The 18,139-nt window shown below is 43.4% G+C and overlaps 1 protein-coding gene across 2 annotated transcripts in view; it reads right to left on the bottom strand.

Annotated features, from left to right (window-relative positions):
- Positions 1-13,436, bottom strand: part of Rnf13 (ring finger protein 13) — an 80,636-nt gene extending 67,200 nt beyond the window's left edge. The window contains exon 1 of one of the 2 annotated variants that reach the window (XM_057757250.1): positions 13,291-13,436. The gene's annotated coding sequence lies outside the window, so the exon portion shown is untranslated. The remainder of the gene's footprint in view (positions 1-13,290) is intronic. The other variant, XM_057757251.1, reaches the window with a different exon arrangement.
- Positions 13,437-18,139: the final 4,703 nt, after the last annotated feature.

Raw genomic sequence — 18,139 nt, forward strand, 5'->3', positions numbered from 1 at the left:
TCTAAATAGCAAGTTCCAGGCAAGTCAGAGATACCTGTGAAATCCTGCCTCAAAATATAAACAGACAGACAGACAGACAGACAGACAGACAGACAGACAGATAAACTATGATACGAGATTAAATAGTCGAGATGGAAGAAGGACAGAGATGAGAGCAAGGAAAGAGATATCTTGATTGAGGGAGCCATTGTGGGGTTAGCAAGAAACCTTGCTCTAGAGAAATTCCCAGGAATCCACAAGGATGACCCCAGCTAAGACCCTAAGCAATAGGGGAGAAGAGACCCAACCTTGACTTGCCCTGTAATCAGACTGATGAATATCTTAAATATCACTATAGAACCTTATCCAACAACTGATGGAAACAGAGGCAGAGACCCTCATCAGAGCACTGGACTGAGCTCCCAAAGTCCAGTGGGAGGAGGAGAATACGAGCACAGAGGTCAAGACCATGATGGATACACCCACTGAAACAGTCTACCTGAGCTAATGGGAGCTCACCAACTCCAGTCGGACTGGGAAGGAACAAGCGTAGGCCCAAACTAGTCCCTCTGAATATGGTTGATAGTTGCATGACTGGGGCAGACTGAGGGGCCACTGGCAGTGGCACCAGGATTTATCCCTACTGCTTGTACTGAATTTTTTGGAACCCGTTCTCTTTGGATGGATACCTTGCTCAGCCTAGATATAGTAGGGAGGGCCTTGGATCTTCCCCAAAGCAATGTTTCTTACCCTCTCTGAGGATTTGGGGGGGGGGGAAATAAGTGGAGGGGATAGGAGGAGGGGAGGTAGTAGGAACTTGGATTGGTATGTATGTATAATGAAAAAAGATAGTTTGTTTTCTTTTAAAACTAAATTAAAGATAGATAGATAGATAGATAGATAGATAGATAGATAGATAGATAGATAGGGAAAAAAGGCTGAGGCTCCCAAAAAGATAAACAGGGATCCTTTTTCCATAGCTGGAATCCAGTCCTCAACTGAGTATGGTGAAAGAAAACTAGGCACAGATAATTTCAGTAGGCTGTCCAGATAGAGCTGATCCAATACAGGGGGGAAAAAAAAGCAGGACACAGCCAGAGTTTGTGGTACAGGCAAGAAAATTCTGGTGTACGGATAGCAACAAGGAATTGCTGCAGAACACAGATGGAATGTGGAGTATTTGTGAGAACTGGTTAAAGAATTCCCTTCCTAGGCCTATAAAGACCTAAGGGCCTTATAGAGAGCTAAGGATCCTGCTACCAAGGCCTGCACGAGAGCTGTAATACCAGACGATGTCACCTGCCACTACACCCACCTGCCTGCTGCTTCACTCACTGGTGTCATAACTGAGGGATACAAAAGCTTCCAAACACCAGCACCAGATACTGAAATACTATTTCAAAAGGAAAAAAAAGCCAGGAAAAGTGGGATACCTATAGTCTAAGAAGCTGGGAAGCAGAGGCAGGTGAGCTCTATGAGTTCAAGGCCGGCCTGGTCTACACAGAAACAGAAAGTTCCAGGCCAGCTAGTACTACATACTAAGGCCCTGTCTCAAAAAAAGAAAGAAAGAAAGAAAGAAAGAAAGAAAGAAAGAAAGAAAGAAAGAAAGAAAGAAAGAAAGAAAGAGGTAAGTTTCCATATTAGCAATGAATTCTTAGAAATGGCATCAAAAGCATGAGTAAAAAAGATATAAATTGGGCTCCTCAAAATTGAAAACTTTTATATATCAAAGAACATTATTAAGATAGAAACCACACACAAAAGGAAAGAAAATCTGTACATCTGTATATCTGATAAGGATCTAATACCTGGAGTACAGAAAGGAGCTGGAGAAAGGGCTCAGCTGTTAAGACTGCTTACTGCTCTCTCGGAGGACCAGGATTCAGTTCCAGGTTCCCAGCATCCTCCTCAGACAGCTCACCAACACCCTCTTCTATCCTCCAAGGGGACCCACACATATACACACAGATACACAATAAAAACAAAATAAATTTCAACATATACAAACCATACTTTTGTTGTTGTTGTTTTTGTTGTCTGCGTAGCTCTAGCTATCCTGGAATTCACTCTGCAGACCAGGCTGGCCTAAAACTCAGAGATCTGCCTACCTCTGCCTCCTGATTGCTGGAGTTAAACATGTTTTCCACCACTGCCTGGTCATATAAACCACTTTTTAAAAATTCAGTATCAAAAAGATAATTTTTAAGAGACAAAGAACTTAAATAAACAAGTCTTCAAGAAAATGTGCAAATGGCAAATAAGTGCATGAAAAGATGCTCAAGGTCACTGGTGACAGGGTGGCACAAATCAAATCACGAGTAGGGCTGGGCATAGATAGTGGCACAGACCTTTAATTCAAGCACTTGGGAAGCTGACAGAGCTCTGACAGTTTGAGACTAACCTCATCTACATAGCAAGCTCCAGGTATAGTGAGACCATGCCTCAAACAAACAAACAAAAACCATAGGTAGGTAACACTCACAAGAGTAACAATAATCATTTTTAAGATAGAAAATAGGAAGCTGGAGAAGAATCAGTAGATAAAGTCCTTGCTGCCACACAAATATAAAGATCGAGCTCAGATACCCAGCACTCGGAAAGTTGGTCATGGTGTGCACAGCTGTCACCCCAGGGCTGAGGAGACAGGAACAGGAGGACCAACGTGGCTTGCTGAACCAGTGAGCTACAGATTAGACTGTCTCAAAATCTAATGTAGAAAGAGACTAAGGAAGACACCCAGCATCACACACACTCACTCTCGAACATATGCACACACATGCACGGGCATAAACCAGACAGACACACACCAAACCTAAAAATAGAAAAAGAAAGAGGAACTGTTACAAAGACACGGAGAAAGTACCCTCACCCTCTGTCAACATAAATATCGGCTATTCTAGACACTATGGAAAACAGTTACGCAGGTTCCCTAAAAAAACTAGACACAGGCTTACCATAAGCAATTCCAGTCTTGGTACAAAGAAATAAAAACTGGTACCCAAACACATCCTCATTGATTAATGCTAACAAAAACACTAAACACAAAAAGGCAAAGGGTTAAAACAATTCAAATATCCATCAATGACTGAATAAATTGTGTCTGTAGAGGAATATTACACAGAAGTTTAAATGTACTAGTACATGTTACTGTATGTCAGTAAGTGAATGCAATTAAGTCACAATCATATAACATTTTATTCCCTATAAAATACCAGAGTCGGGCGGTGGTGGCGCACACCTTTAATCCCAGCACTTGGGAGGCAGAGGCAGGCGGATCTCTGTGAGTTCGAGACCAGCCTGGTCTACAAGACAGTTCCAGGACAGGCTCCAAAACCACAGAGAAACCCTGTCTCGAAAAACCAAAAAAAAATAAAATAAATAAATAAATACTTACCAGAGTAAGTAAACACATAAAAAGAAAAATAATTACTAGTTGATATGGCTAAGGGTATTAGGAAATAAAGAAAAGTAGCTGCTAATGGTACAGGATTTTTATTTTGAAGTGATAAAAACATTTCAAAACTAAACAACATTGAAATATACAAAATGCCACTGAATTGCTACTTTTTAAACGATTAGGTCTTTTTGGTGTAAGGGGGGCATTGTAAGTGTGTGGTGCATGCGCGTGAGTGTGCTGGTATGCAACATGCGCACACATGCCGGCAGAGGATATGTGTTCCGCTATCACTCTATGACTTCCTGCCACAGACAGGGCCTCTCACTAGAATGGCCAGCCAGCAAGCTCTCAGCGTTAGCTCCTTATTCACAGCCTTGCCCAGTTTTTCATGCGGACGCTACAAGTTCAAACTCAGGTCCTCATGTGGCAGGGCAAGTGCTCTTATCCACTACATCACCTTCCCAATCCCTAAACAGTTAATTTGTTAGGTTAATATCAATTCTTACCCTGCCAAAAAAATCAATTAGTATTTATAATTCATGAGCATATAGTACTTTCTTTCGAAAGGTCAAAAACGGAAACTGTAAGACAAGTAACCAGATAAATTCAACATTGACAGGTGCTTTCTGTAAGAAGAGTTAAAGATCAATGACTGCTTTCTCTCCCAGGGCTCCACGCAGAAACACTCACTTCTCATCAGCTCATTAGAGCTCTTTCCCTCTGTTGAGATCCACTCCCTCTGCAAAGTTTAAGTGGATAGTTCAATCATTAAAAACTGAACTTGAACTAGACAACACTTAAGAAATAAAACATTAACACATTTCTAACTTCCTTAGAAATTATTCTCAAATTATTTTACCCAACCAGAAGTTCTCATACATTAGTGAACAGAATTATCCCCAAATCTACTGCTCTTTCAATTATATAAATGTGGCTATGAATATATACATGTCTTAATGTACATATGTTTCATGATTATCAGTACCCTAAAAAAACCATGATAGTAACAATGTTTCTTAGACTTTGTTCTTCAAACACTAATTTCATCAACATCTATGATCATGATTGAAATAGCATAACTGTCTTCTTCCAGCCTCACCCTCTTGTAAGAGGAAGGCAAAGTTACACACAAAAATGTCTCAACAAGTAGGAGGAGGAGCACAAGAGAGAATAAAAGTAAATGAATATGCTCAAAACATTTAATAAACATGAATGAAAATGTCATAATTAATATATGGTGGGTAAAAAAGGAAATGCCTGATCATGCTACGACCTGTGTAAAATTCCTTGGCAGATCACACGGATGTCAAAGACAGCTTGAGAATCTGCCAGGGAAATCTACGTACACTCGCTCTCTCTGATCTCAGTTCCTTGCCATCCTCCATTCTCCCTTCTTTTCATTGAAAACACTGTCCAGCAGCAGCCTCTCTTTCTGCTTTGTCTGTACCACCACAAGGTAACCAAACCAACTGATCATCATTCTTGTGTTACCCTCATGCTAGGGATCCTTTTTCTTTAAACATCTACAGATTAGGAACTGACATTCTCTGATTCTGTATGTCTCGCATCTCATGCCAGGAAATAACACTAGGAACCAGTGTACAAAGGTAAACACGAAAAGGTGAGGAACCTCTCACCATGGCCTAGCACTGAAGCTCAATGGGAAGCACTACAGCTCCTTCTCCTCTGACAACTGTATAGTAACTACATTGTACCCTGTTTTAAAATGTACACAGCAGTCATTAACAAATAGCACCAAAACAGAATGTGGATTTGGTAAAAATCCACTCTTAAACCTATGTCATTAACCAAAAGCAGTTATTTAGCTTCATTTGTATGCAAAGGAACTTTATAATCAGCTCTATTTTATCTATGTTAGTAAAGCAAAATATTAATGCAACATTTTTGCAAGACATCTCAAAAGCTGATTATTTAAGCTGAAAAATTCCAATTACCTTACCAATGGGAAAATTAATTGGAAGGTAAAAAAATCATTATTGTTAGTGAACAATAATACCCAGGTTCCCTTAATGTTGAAGCTTTTGTCTCCAACAACCTTATTTCTATTGGTCTCCTAGATCAGCAGAAATACAATTCACAGCAGGTCTCTCTTTGTTCATCTAGCGAATGCACAGTCCTTAATACTTACTGCACTACAAATTTCCTTCAAAGCCTGCTCCCTGCCTGGGCACAGCCTCTTCCTGTCTATCATGAACATTTAATGTGCACTTATATTTGCATGCATTAAGAGCTTTCTGACTTTAAACCGTTTGTCTCAAAGGAGATAACAAAAGCAAAGTTGAAGACACAACAATTTACCATTCAACATATGTATAACCCTTGGCACTGTTCAAAAGGTAAGACATTGTAGTGGGAAGGGGGATGCAGAGAGAGGGGGAGGAAACATAAGAAAGACATGATCCCTTCCTTCAGAGTGCTCCTCACAACCCACCAGGATCTGGTATCGTTATTCTTATCTGCTTAAGTAGTATGGCTTGAACATACAGTAGAAAAAAAATCTAATTACCATAATTAAAAAGGTACCCATTTCTCCCACAAAAAGGCCAGCTTCAGAAGGACAGGGCTCCTGTCCCTTCAGTTAAGTGATGCTGACTGAGTGCCTAGCACATGACAAAGAAGGGACTGAATGAATAAATACTTGTTGGGTGAAAGGATGCTGGGTAAAAGAAGAAAGCCATGCAAGCAGCGGAGTTCGAGTACTGTTTCTACTGAGATGACATATGTGCAGGCCTGCTCTCTCTCCATGCTCACCAGCAAACACACTTTTGTTTGATGGCCACTTTCTCAGGCCTAACATGACATCAGAGAACTAAAAATAATTCAGGGAGAAAGTTCACAGCATAATTTAAAATCAAGAAATTGCATGTAAGCCTAAAAAATCTGCTTGCTAAGGGGAAAAATAAAAAACCCTACAGGCCCTTCTATTACTTAGTCCTGAGCCCTTTCGAAGTAAAGAGGGCTCTGAGACACTGCTCCTTCTTTCTTACCACAGCTCCCATTACAGCAGAAACACCCCAATTACTCTCTACCACTTTCCACATATTGACTAATTTTCCAAACAACTCCGACTCAGAACTGTTATCATCGTCATTTCACAGAAGGGGAAAACAGAAGCCAGAGGATGGAAGGCAACGGGATTTGCTCACAGATCTTTACTCTGCCCGCCATCCCAGGTAGCCTTTCTCCCTTTGCAGTTCTTCCAGTGTGAACTTGGGAAGAAACAGAGTACACTCTGTAGTTGTGCACCCCCTTTGTTGTCCCACAAAGTCTCACCCCATCTCTGAATAAGGGTTTTGCTATAAGCAATTCAAGTTAATCGACAAAGAAATAATTAGATCTAACATGGAAATGTTGCTGAGCCTTACAGAATACAAAACTCAAAACATCTTCCGACATTCTTAACGTGAGAATCTCTGGTCTCCAGTTTACTGTTCTGAGAAATGGGAGCCTTGTGTTTTTACACTTTTCCTGCCGCCACAGAACACTAATGAGACATGCTACAGGAAAACGGACAGCGCATTCCTACTAAGTGGGGAACTCTCAGTCCTGAGGATATCCAGCGCCCCAAGTAGGAACGGCAGTTTGGGCCACTTCCTCATGGTGTGAGCCTCACTCCTCTGCTCGTGGAACAGCTTCCTGTATCCATTTTACCTTTGCACTGCTCAGCATCTTCTCCATCATTCCATCTCTCCCTAGAACCCATTCACTAAACGTGTTCATCGTAAGATCCTTTATTTACACTACTAACATCAATACTCCCCCAGATCCACCCAAAGCCATGTCCATTCCCGATGTTATTCTAAACATGTCAAACCTATCCTTCATTACAACCTCCACACTTTGTCTCAACTCTATGGAACTCCCACCTCAGGCTCCCACTTCTCCACTGGACCTCTGTTCCCAAATTAAAAGCGGGATTGGTCACAACTAAAAGTCAAATGCTCAAGTCCAAATGGATCAAAGACCTCAACATAAAGCCAGCCACACTGAACCTTATAGAAGAGAAAGTGGGAAGTACACTTGAACGCATTGGCACAGGGAACCACTTCCTAAATAGAACCCCAGCAGCACAGATACTGAGAGAAACAATTAATAAATGGGACCTCCTGAAACTGAAAAGCTTCTGTAAAGCAAAGGACATGGTCAACAAGACAAAACAACTTCATAACCCCACATCAGACAGAGGGCTGATCTCCAAAATATACAAAGAACTCAAGAAATTGGACACCAAAAGATCACATAATCCAATAAAAAAAAAAATGGAGTACAGACCTAAACAGAGAATTCTCAACAGAGGAATCTAAAATGGCTGAAAGACACTTAAGGAAATGTTCAACATCATTAGTCATCAGAGAAATGCAAATCAAAACAATTCTGAGATTCCATCTTACACCTGTAAGAATGGCCAAGATCAAAAACACTGATGACAACTTATGCTGGAGAGGTTGTGGGGAAAAAGGAACACTTCTGCACTGCTGGTGGGAGTGCAAGCTGGTACAGCCCTTTTGGATGTCAGTGTGGAGATTTCTCAGAAAATTAGGAAACAACCTTCCTCAAGACCCAGTAATACCACTTTTGGGTATATATCCAAAGGATGCTCAATCGTGCCACAAGGACATGTGCTCAACTATGTTCATAGCAGTTTTGTTTGTCATAGCCAGAACCTGGAAACAACCTAAATGCCCCTCGATTGAAGAATGGATAAGAAAAATGTGGTACATTTACACAGTGGAGTACTACACAGCAGAAAAAAATAATGACATCTTGAATTTTGCAGGAAAATGAATGGAGCTAGAAAACATTATTTTGAGTGAGATAACCCAGACACAGAAAGACAATTATCACATGTACTCACTCACAGGTAGTTTTTAAACATAAAGCAAAGAAAGCCAGCCTACAAACTACAATCCCAGAGAATTTAGACAACAATGCGGACACTAAGAGAGACTTACATAGATCTAATCTACATGGGAAGTAGAAAGTAGAAAAAGACAAGATCTCCTGAGTAAATTGGGAGCATGAGGACCTTAGGGGAGGATTGAAGGGGGGAGGGGAGGGGCAGAGAGGGGAGCAGAAAAATGCAGAGCTCAATAAATATCAATAAAATAAATAAAAAGTCAAATGCAAAATCCTTAATCTGGCATTTGAGGGTCTCCACACTCTACCATTTCTCTTCATTAGGCTGTTCCTTGAATATACGACGTTAGCAAATGTTCTCTTTCTCTAAACCTCTGCCTTGATGATGTCCTCCTGGGGTCTGTTGTCTCCCCTGCTCCTCCATTTACTGTCAATTAAGCAAACAACCACTTCCTCGATGTAAGAACAACCTTGAGGCTCCTCATTCTCTCTAAGGATTTACAAACTGTCCCAGTGCCCAGGCATTGTGAGTAAAGAGTTAAGCAAACTACCCAAAGTCACCAGCAAGGAAAAACTCAAATATCCAATAGTAGTCTACGGGGCATTATGGTGTGTGTAGTATATACATGTGTACACATGTGCATACACTTAAGAGGTCAGAAAGGGAATTTGGGTATCCTTTATCAGTCTACAGTTCTACACCTTATTTCCTTAGAAAGGGTCTTTTACTCTGGTTTTTTGCTAGCCCGATGGCCAGCCAGCCCCAGTCATCTTCCTGTCTCCCACCATCTCCCGAGGCTGGGGTTACAGGTGTGGGCCACTCTCAGATTCTTCGCATGGGTGCTAGGATCTACACCAAAGTCTTCATGCTTACGTAGCACATGCTCTTTACCCACTGAGCCACCTTCTTACTCTCACGCTGTGCGTTTTTTAAGGAATGCCACACAGAGACTGGCTTTATATAGTGGGTATCAATTCGATCTATTCTCATACAGGCATGAACTCATGCTGGTGCCTTAGCTTCTTGTCTGTAAGAACATTACATATTCCCATCTGTAAGAACGGTGCATATTCCCATCTGTAAGAACGGTGCATATTCCCATCTGTAAGAACGGTGCATATTCCCATCTGTAAGAACAGTACATATTCCCATCTGTAAGAACGGTGCATATTCCCATCTGTAAGAACGGTGCATATTCCCATCTGTAAGAACGGTGCATATTCCCATCTGTAAGAACGGTGCATATTCCCATCTGTAAGAACGATACATATTCCCATCTGTAAGAACGGTGCATATTCCCATCTGTAAGAACGGTGCATATTCCCATCTGTAAGAATGCTACATATTCCCATCTGTAAGAACGGTACATATTCCCATCTGTAAGAACAGTACATATTCCCATCTGTAAGAACGGTGCATATTCCCATCTGTAAGAACAGTGCATATTCCCATCTGTAAGAACGGTGCATATTCCCATCTGTAAGAACGGTACATATTCCCATCTGTAAGAACGGTACATATTCCCATCTGTAAGAACGGTACATATTCCCATCTGTAAGAATGCTACATATTCCCATCTGTAAGAACGGTACATATTCCCATCTGTAAGAACGGTGCATATTCCCATCTGTAAGAACAGTACATATTCCCATCTGTAAGAACGGTGCATATTCCCATCTGTAAGAACGGTACATATTCCCATCTGTAAGAACGGTGCATATTCCCATCTGTAAGAACGGTACATATTCCCGTCTGTAAGAACGGTGCATATTCTCGTCTGTAAGAACGGTGCATATTCCCATCTGTAAGAACGGTACATATTCCCGTCTGTAAGAACGGTGCATATTCCCATCTGTAAGAACAGTATACATAACTAGGCCAATAGGAGAAGGCTCAGCAGTGCTTCCTGCTCCTCCAGAAGACCTGAGTTTGGTTCCCAGCACCTACATCAGGTGGTTCACAGCCAGTTTAACTCAAGCCTCAGGGTACCCAACACCTGCAGGCCTCCACAGTCACCCATATACATGTGTCATTCACTCACACATACACACATAGACAAAATAATATATATATATATGTATATGTATATGTTGAACTAATTTAGCAAGATGGCACATGCCTTTAATCCCTGAACTAGGGAGGCAGAGGTAAGAAGAGTTCTGTGAGTTTAAGGCTAGTCCAGTCTACACAGCAAGTTTTAGGCCAGTCAAGTGTACGTAGTGAAATCCCACCACCACCTAAAATAATAATAATAATTTTTTAATGTTAAAGGTGTATTTGGGCCAGCAAGATGACTCAGAGGGTAAAGATACTTGCTGCCAAACATGAAGACATGAATTTGGCCTCTGGGTCCTAAGTCATACGATAAAAGCATCTCCCAGAAGTTGTCCTCAGACTCCACATGTGCACTGTGAGTATATGTGTACACACATACAAAAAACAATTTTGTCATAATTGTACTATCTACCACACTAATGAATTTGAGAGTTGTATGTGATAATACAAAGTGATTAGAAATCTACTGAACCCATACCTAATACTAACTATTATGCTTTGTTATTTGTATACTAGGACATATAAATTTTGACACTAGCAATCATATACTTTCATTCTTCTCAAATCAACCTTTGTGCAGTGCAAAATCTTTTTTTATTATTTTTTTATTTTTTAATATTATTTAATTAAAAATTTGCAAAATTTTTATAAAAGCTTAATTCTGGCTGGGTGGTGGTGACACACACCTTTAATGCCAGCACTCAGGAGGCAGAGGCAGGTGGATCTTTGTGAGTTCAAGACCAGCCTGGTCTACAGAGTGAGCTCCAGGAGAGGCTCCAAAGCTACACAGAGAAACCCTGCCTGGAGAAACTTAACAATGCTTATTAAGTGCCTTCCTCTTCTCATGCTGCAGGAAACCACCACACCAGCACCACAAGGCGATAACAACTCAAACAGTAGAAATCACTGTTTGGTTTACTCATCTGCTTTCAGCTATACATAATTAATTCCTAATTTTAAAATGTCCAGAGTCATAATTTTTTTAGTTAATGCTAACATAAGTATACCATAATATTTTTATCAAGCCAGCTAAAACCTATTTGTAATAAAACTACAAAGCATAAAGAGTCTGCCCGCCACTACACGCCTGTCCCTAGAGTCAAACCCCTACTCCACCCTCTCTTTGCTGAAGTAGTGCCTGAAATCTGATATAAAACCTGTTCGTCTCAGATGTAGAAACATCAAAGGAAGCAAGCTGCATGCCGGCCACATGGGTCCACCAAAACCCTTAAAGAAATAGCAAGGATAAATGAGAAATTATCCCCGAACCCTTCCATAATCAACTTCCCTAACCATGGCTTTTGGACACATGATTTACACTGCCCATCAAGACATCATGCTGACTTCAGGTCAGGCAGAGCGAAGCACACCCGCTGCTAGGATAACTGTCATTCCGTACACAGAGAAAACTGTGGATTCTGCACAACCGATCCAATGAAGCTGAACTACATCACACGACGGGTTCACTTCATTCCATCTTCACAACTTTCCCACTTTTTTCACTTTTTAACTTTTGCTTATTGTGTGTGTTTGACTTGGGAGGGAAGGCACACACTACAGGGTTCATGTGGAGGGCGGAGGGCAGCTTGGCCGAGTCCGTTCTCCCCTTCCACGTCTACAAGGGTTCTAGAAAATCTAATTCGGGTCACTGGGCTTGCACAGCAAGCTCTCCTACTCACTGAAACATTTCCCTAGCCCTTTCCATATTTATTGATGTCCCAAAACACAAGGGGTAAAGTCTAGTCTCACTCCCCAGTTTGCAACCTGTCTTTTGAAATATTTGTTTTCCCCAAAATCTACAATAATACATTCTACAACTTCCTCTTGACACACATTTTTTAAAAAAAAATTGAAACTGACTTTCTATAAATTAAAAGAAAAATCAATTCATGAAACCCTGTGACCCTGCACTCAACTCAAGTCCAGCTGTGCTCCCCTAAAACGGAGTTATCTTTTTGACCCATTAAAAACTATCTTTAAACAAGGTTTGATGGCCCAGTAATTCCAATACTCGGTAGGCTGAGTCAGAAGCATAGCCAGTTTGTGGTCCGTCTGGGCTACACAGAGATCCTGTCTCAAATAAACAAACCATGACCCTATGACAGATTAAACCTCTCAAACGCTCTTCCGGAAATCTGCAAATGGCCTGTTTCTACAGGCTCTTTGGAGGCGCGACCAACTTTACTGTGTTGGGTCAGAAAGCGCAGCTGTCTTCTAGTCACTGCCTGAAGGAATGCAGATTCCACTGTAACTGCTGCATCACAGGGCGAACAACACCGGGGCAGGTTTGGGGCGGCCGTCAGCCCACAGCAGCTGCCCACGGTGCTGAAAGTGAGGATAAAACGGGAGTTGCGGAAATTACTGCCAGATTAGGACAAAATACAGCCATTTACCAAAAGCCAGCAGAGAACATGCAGCAGAGGCTACCAAAGTTGTTTCCCTCTGGGGGGGACAGATCAATTCATAAGCGTCCTTGCCGAAGTTCAAACTTCAAAAATTGGGCGGGGGAGGGGAGTGAGCGGTGTGTAGCTCTAGCAAGGTCACGTCTAAGCCAGAAAGCTGAGCTTTTAGGGAAGGAAGGGGGCGGGGGAGGGAGGCGGTGAGAAAGAAAGGAAGCGAGCGATCGCATTTTTTCTTCTTCTTATTTTTTTTCAAAGATAAAACTGACCCGGGAGAATTTTCTCCGAAGACTTAAGAGTCAAGTGCTGGGTCAAGGGAAGTCTTCCAAGTACCTTTCCAGGCCACAGGCACCTCTGGAAGGGAACGTGGGAAGCAAAACCCACGACCCGACAACTTCAGACCGACAAGCCCGCAGGACCGGGCGCTAAGAACCGGTGTCCCGCACGGGCGTGTACTGACACCGAAGGGCCCTACAAGTCCCCGCCGCGGGCCACCGCACCCAGGCCGGAGGGGGTGTGTTCTCCCGGCCAGGCCCGAGGACAACCCCCGCCCACCGCGGCCGAGCCACGCAAGCTCTTACCTGAAGTCCGGCCCCGGAACCCAGGCTCGCGGGCACTCGGGAGAAGTCGCTACCCGGACTTCATGACTGAGGATCCGCACCGAGCCCCTACCCAAGCGAGTCCGAGCAGGGACGACAACAGCGGGGCGAGCGGAAGTCCCGCCTCTCGCGCCTCATTGGGCCACACTGGGAGGTACAGAGACGCTATTGGACTGTAGTGTTGCCCGTCAGGGCCCCGCCCCTCTCGCCGAGTCGCACCTCCTGCTCCGGCTGGCCTGGGAGCTCTGCCCAGTTGTTGAGTGTCTTTCGGAGCCGCGTGATCTATCAGCCCCGGTCGAGGAAGGGAAGATGAGGGAGGGCCGGCTTTCGGAAGCCTTGGGTGCGGTGGAGAAACCACCCTGGACTGCTCCGGGCCGGTTGACAGAGGACGGATGTGCGGAGCGTGAGGCCCAAGCAGAGGCTGGGAGTCAGAGCAGTCCGCGCCTCTTCCCTGCACCCATCCCGGGTCGAGGAGCCGCGAAGTGTCGCGCGGCCCTCCAGCTAGCAGGCCGACGAGGGCGGGGACCGCCGGGCGACGCCTGGCTTTGGAATCCAGCTCGGGTTGGAGCGAACTGCCTGAGGTCTGGGCAGGAACCCCTGAGGCCTGGCAGGGAGCCGCGCTCGTCAGCACACTGCTTGACTAGCAAAAGTCCAAACCACGTGATCCAGTCCTCCAAAAGCTTTCCAGAATCTTTATCACATTCTGAGGAACGAAAATCTCATTCCCTCGGCTCTTATCATACGTTTTCTCCCCGAGTCTAAATCTTAAAACCAGCTACTTAGATTTAGACCTATTGAGCCATCGGCTTTAACAGCTCCTAAACCACTGCGGTTTGTTTTTACTGTAGTTTGATGTAAAGATTGCAGGATTCTGACATGCCCTACTGGTCCTACTGTGGCTTGAAATAATAAGAATTTTTAATAAGGGCTATGCTAGCAACAAATTCTTTAATAATGGGGTGGGTATAACAAGAGATATCAGTAGTTTATAACCTCGTTTGTTTCAGGAGGCCTCAGTGGGTGGGGAACGGGAATAGAAAGATTTCCTGTTCTCTATCTCTTTGTGGCGTTTTAATTAGAACCTACTCTAAATACCACACGAGCAATTTAAAACACAAATTTGAAGTGTTGAAGATTTAGTTCAGGGGCAGAGCATTGGCCTAGCAAGCACAAGGCTCTATCTGGGTTACGGAAAAGAGAGGGAACACAAAAGAATCAAATTTGAAAAGTAAAGACCACCAAAAACATTTTCACCTGTGTAGTCCACACCTGTACAGTGAATGTATTTTCATTCATTGAGAAGACGTTCAATACCGCCTAGTTCTGCTCTGACGAAAGTCATAAAGATCAGGAGACTATTGTTATGTGGGCTAAAGTAATTAGTATAAATAGATTTGCGATTCTTTATATGTATTTTCATTAAATACTCTAAAAATGGTTTGCTATATTAAACCCAATTTCTTGCATAATACAAGTTTTTTAAAGCACAGAAAAAAAACAGCTGTTAATTCCTTAAATAAGGGCTCTTAAGGAAAGAACATTTTGCTTCTATTATCAGCCTCTGTAGACTATGGTAAGTATAAGTTCTCCCAGAAATAAACAAGGCAGTATGTTTGTGTTGCACTTGGGCAGACTAATGGTATAGTTTATAAATACATATTCCCCTTGGATTGAGTGAAGGCAGATTAGAAGACATATTGAAATAGGATATTTTTAATTGTGGATTTCACGAGTATGTAGAGTTTAATAGGGTATATGATCACTGAAGTGACCTGCTTTGGCACAAGACAACCCAAGACCAAGTTCCCAGCCCAAAGATTTATTTACCCCAGAGGGACAAAGGGCAGGGAATAAGAGACAAGGACAAGAGATAGACGTGAGGGAGAAGGGGAAAAGAAAAGGAATAGGGGTAAGGGATATTTGCTCCTGTGGGATAGAGGAGAAACAGAGGTGGTCCATAGGCAAATGACAGTTTTATTTTGTTTTTTTAAGTTATTTTTTTATTGAGCTATATATTTTTCTCCGTTCCCCTCCTTTCCTCTGCCCTCTTCTTCAGCCCTCTCCCATGGTCCCCACGCTCCCAATTTACTCAGGAGATCTTGTCTTTTTCTACTTCCCTTGTACATTAGATCACAAATGGCAGTTTATAAACATAAAAGGGGAAACCCCTGCGTTAGGATGAGTTGGTTTGTTTTGATTGGGCATCTTAATTAGGATGACCAAAAGGGGACTTTTGATTGCGACACTTCAGTACTAGTTAGGTCCGGAGGAGGAAGTAGCCAAAGAAGAGAATAGAGCTTGATGGCCAGTTTTAGGGATGTAATGTACTGGTTTTTAGCAAAGAAAAGAGAAGAGGGAAAGGCCTGCCAGAGCCGTGTTTGCCATTCTTGGGCCTGCCAGAGTCAATTCATGCTCACCTTTTTGTTTTATTATTCAGTCGCTGGGTGTTTGATAAGTGGGCACCGTTCTCTGGCTGTTTCCTGTTGACATTGGGGCATCATTGTTAGGGGACCCAAGGAAGCTGGGTTGCTGGTCAAGGCTGGGAAGGGCAGGCCGTTTCACTTGTACCATATGGAAGTGTAGGCTGAGTTGGAACAGTCTGTGAGGCTGCACTATCTGGGGCTGGACGCTTTGGCACTGTCTAGGATGTAGATTCCAAGGAAACAGCTGGAGCTGTTGCCACCATAGCTAGAGCAATCTGCAGCTGATTTGAAATCTGTTCAAAGAGATAGACTAAAGACAGGGGCAAAGTTGAATATAAAGAAAAATTTTTATCTTAGATATACATTTGAAATTTCTAGGTCCTGGTAGTTGAAAAGAGGAGTCCCAAGACCAGGAAAAGGGGGCGAGATCTTACCTTTGGAAATAGGCAGTAGCCAGGAAGACTTGGGCTGTTGCTTGTCAGGAGTACTGATCTGGCATTTGAGAGTTTTGCGAGGAGCCAGGGGAATTTCAATTGGATATATAAGGCTAACTAGAGAACAACTATTATCTGAAAGGTGGGTCTGGTTGTGTCGGAGAGAATACAAATTGAGAGGCTTCCATTACATCAGAATAGTCTTTTCGGGGGATGTTTAGGTAGGTTTTGAAGTTGAGATATTTGAGAAACATGAATAATTGGGAGCCGGGCAATGGTGGCGCACGCCTTTAATCCCAGCACTCGGGAGGCAGAGGCAGGCGGATCTCTGTGAGTTCGAGACCAGCCTGGTCTACAGAGTAGTTCCAGGACAGGCTCCAAAGCCACAGAGAAACCCTGTCTCGAAAAATCAAAAAAAAAATAATAATAATAATAATTGGGGAAGATCTTGCCAGATGATGAGAGGAATGGTCTGTCACAGGTTTTGGGTTTGGTGTGGGAAGATTGGGAGAACTTGGCTTTGGTTCCCAAAGGGTGAGTTGGATAGTTAAGGGGATAAGTAGCCAGTAGTGGGCAGTTGTGCTGGCGGAGCACACACATGGGGGGATTTTGCTGTTGTGACTCCTAGCTGTAACAGGGTGAAGGCACAGCATCTTGCACACATAGAGTGCCGGACAGTCAGCATCCCTGCCGTTCACGGAGGTTTACATAGGACATGAAACAGAGGATACGTGTAACAGTGGAGTGTCAAAAAGCTCAGAGAGTGCAGATCACACAGAGTGCCTGAAGTGGACAGATGGGAAAGCAGACACATCCAGGCACCAGAGTCACAGTGGGTACAAGTCTTCCAGGTGGAGGAAGCCATTCCCATCGTCCCCCACCTCTTATCCCTAGGACATATGGAGTCTTCCAAGGACCCTTCAGGGGTGCCATCACTCTCTGACTGCCCATCCTGGGCCTACACCAACAGAAACCATATCAGCCTATGGAGCCACAAGAGGATTTGAACATTGAATTCACGCAGAGTCCCTTATGACCCACTCTGTGGAGCTAAGTAGCCCAGAGCTTCTAGATGCACGTTCCTAAAGGGTGACTCATTGGCTGCCACTGTAGTCCAGAGACTCCGTGCAACAAGCAGACACTGAGCAGAGCACCAAAGGAGAGATCATGGGTAGGGTGTGTGCCTTTCTTGGAAACCTAGCGTCATCTGTGTCTGACATCTTCGTGTTTCTATTGCTGCAAGAGGCACCATGAGCATGGCAACTTTTATAAAGTATTGAGGTTGGCTTACAGTTCACAGGTTTAGTCCATTATCTTTGTGGTGGGAAGCACAGTGGCATGTAGGCAGACTTGGTGCTGGAGAAGGAGCTGAGAAGTCTACGTCTTGATCCACAGGCAGCAAAGAAGACTGGGCATAGCTTAAGCATATGAGACCTCAAAGCACATGCTGTGCCCAGATTACGACCCCCTGAGAGAGACCACCAGAGAGGCCCAGGCTGTAATAAGCAAGGTTTATTTAGCATAATACAAACATGTTTGGAACTCATCTCTAACCCCTGCTTTCAGTGATGGGAAGGGAAAGCCACATTCGTTTTCTTGGTGTGAGTGGGTATTGTTCTGGACCCCATGGCAGCATTAGACACACTGCCCGAGAGCAAGTACACAAAGTTGTTATGGAAACTAGAACGCCTCCAAGCAGCACACATTTGCAGAGGATTTTCAAGGCCATCTCATTCAGCAAGGTCAACTCCATCCGCTTAGCCGCACGCCAGTGCGCCCCAATGCAGGCTGTATTCTTATGGGTTCTTTCACCAGCTCTCCTCGAGTAAATGTAAATTCAAGACTCAGGGGATGGCAACTCCATTACCAAAGTGCAACTTGTGTGTAGGATCTTTGCATTGCGTGTCAGAAGCTTGCTCACACTTGCCTCAGCCATTGTCTGCGTTCTGGTTTCTGTAATCTGAGAACAAGGTG

This window comes from Chionomys nivalis, chromosome 24 (genome assembly GCF_950005125.1).
Source record: "Chionomys nivalis chromosome 24, mChiNiv1.1, whole genome shotgun sequence".
Lineage (NCBI taxonomy): Eukaryota > Metazoa > Chordata > Mammalia > Rodentia > Cricetidae > Chionomys > Chionomys nivalis.